The 2,500-nt window shown below is 29.0% G+C and overlaps 2 protein-coding genes across 2 annotated transcripts in view; one reads left to right on the top strand and one right to left on the bottom strand.

The window, feature by feature from the left end:
* LOC137650275 (uncharacterized) overlaps positions 1-2,500 on the top strand; it is a 66,500-nt gene that overhangs the window by 19,006 nt on the left and 44,994 nt on the right. The gene's annotated exons all lie outside the window — the stretch shown is intronic.
* LOC137650267 (uncharacterized) overlaps positions 1-2,500 on the bottom strand; it is a 37,608-nt gene that overhangs the window by 14,573 nt on the left and 20,535 nt on the right. The window lies entirely within an intron of this gene.

Below are 2,500 nucleotides of genomic sequence, written 5' to 3'. Positions count from 1 at the left end.
CGTACATTAAATGGCAAACTAGAAAGAATTATGTGCTTTGACACCTGATTACACTACTAGGAGTATTGGACACTGCACACCTCTAGTTAACGAAAAAATAATTCAACTTTCTTTTTAATTGAGGCTTATTAGATATAGTTTTATTCGTCGAGTGCCAATGACCAAATTACGTGAGACTATAGTAAATAGAATTAAACGCCATAGAAATAAGATACAATCCAGATACTCATCATTTAACTCGATAAAATTACACAGTAAATGTTGTAAAAAGTCACCTCTCTCTCTCTCTCTCTCTCTCTCTCTCTCTCTCTCTCTCTCTCTCTCTCTCTCTCTCTCTCTCTCTGTGGTTAAAAATACATTATAACTTCAGGTTCTTGCAGTAAATGACGCTATGCTATAAGAATTTTTTAATACCACAAAAAAGGAGAATTTAGAAATATAAAAAAAAACGTTTTGCCAGTTGTAACAGTAGTCAAGATCGATATATATGTATATGTATATGTATATATATATATATATATATATATATATATATATATATATATATATATATATATATATATATATATATATATATATATATATATAAATATATAGATATATATATATATATATATATAATATATATATATATATATATATATATATATATATATATATATATATATATATATATATATATATGTATATATATATATAAATATATAAATATATAAATATATATATATATATATATATATATATATATATATATATATATATATATATATATATATATATATATATATAGCATACATGATAATAATAATAATAATAATAATAATAATAATAATAATAATAATAATAATAACTAGCTGAACCCGGGACGGATATTATTTATGAGATCGGCATTGTCCCTCGTTGATGTCGCTCACTATCACGCAGTTTACTGTAATGCTGCTACATTCAACATCATGTTTAAGAAAGCTACATGACAGCTGCGTCTATTCAATTGTAGATATTACTAAGGAATTTAGCAGGAACATCAAATCATTGAAATATCCATTTGGATATGGAAATTATTCTAGGAACAATTTACTCCACCGTCGAAAATAAGCACTCAACCCATACCGAAATAAATGTTTTCTGTTGCTTTTCTATGGCATATATCAAAATAGAAATTAGCATGGACAAAGTAAATATCCATCCAATAAATCCTTGCTAATTTTATTCAGATATGTGAAATATTCTACGAGTAATTTACGGCCCAGCCGAAAATCGATATCGAAAAATGGCGACAGTGACTTTTCTATGGCAAGTCTCAATACGAAAATTGGTATGAATGTAGTTCATATAACACCCATTAAACACAGTGAAAATCATTTGGAAATCTTCAAAACTCTATTATTATTATCATTATTATTATTATCATTATTATTGTTATTATTATTATTATTATTACTTGCTAAGCTACAACCCTATTTGGTGTATGTGTAGGCAAAGGGAAAGAACCGTAACCAGAGAGAAGGATCCAACGTAGTGCTGTCGGGCCAGTCAAAGGACCCCATAACTCTCTAGCGGTAGGATCTCAACGGGCGGCTGGTCAATTTCCTACCTCCTCACTGATTTTTAAGCTAAAAGTCGTCACTTACGAACAAAAGTGACAGCTAGGCAATGCCTACAGCAGGTATGAACATGAAAATTGGCAGTGCTAAATCTTATTCATATCCAAATATTCCCTTAAAATATTTTTTGAATATATTTATTGGTATAGGAGTTATTGACCCCGCCGCCAAAAATATGATCTGCCCCCCCCCCCCCCCCCAACCCTACCCACTTGCGCTCCGAAATCTATGGTTAGGGATTGAATGGGCCACGGGTTGGGTGAGATATCTTCCAAAAAAATTTGCCATTTCATACTAGGGTTGTACCTTAGCAAATAATAATAATAATAATAATAATAATAATAATAATAATAATAATAATAATAATAATAATAATAATAATAATAATAATAATAATGATGATGATAAAGGAAATTAGTTCTTCTGTAATACAAGGAGAGTTGCATTATAATCACACGATTAACTGAAATACATGCAGAACTAGAACTTAATCATATTAAAAAAAAAAAAAAAAAAAAAAAAGCAATCAGTTATATTAATAACAGAAAAACTGACTCTTCGAAAAGGTGGAAGATTGTGGCTTTGAGCCGAGTTTTGTTAGGATTCAACTTCATACCCCATAATTTGCAGCATGTACTAATTTTAGTTATAACTCTATTAAGGGATTCAGTAACCACAGATATACATTCAGGAGATTGAATTGATGCAAAAAGTGTCGCATCATCTGCCTATGCAACAAGCTTGTTTTCTAGGCCAAATCACAAGTCAAGTGTATATGTATACTTCTGAAAGATTATGGCATAGCAATAAGAAATTCTTTGATGCAACTAAAAAAAAAATCCTATATATCATTAAGTTGGTCAAAGTTTTATTCCTAAAAATCTTTCAAGACGAAA

This window comes from Palaemon carinicauda, chromosome 11 (assembly GCF_036898095.1).
Source record: "Palaemon carinicauda isolate YSFRI2023 chromosome 11, ASM3689809v2, whole genome shotgun sequence".
In the NCBI taxonomy this organism is placed as follows: domain Eukaryota; kingdom Metazoa; phylum Arthropoda; class Malacostraca; order Decapoda; family Palaemonidae; genus Palaemon; species Palaemon carinicauda.
This window is presented reverse-complemented; position numbering and strand designations above follow the sequence as displayed.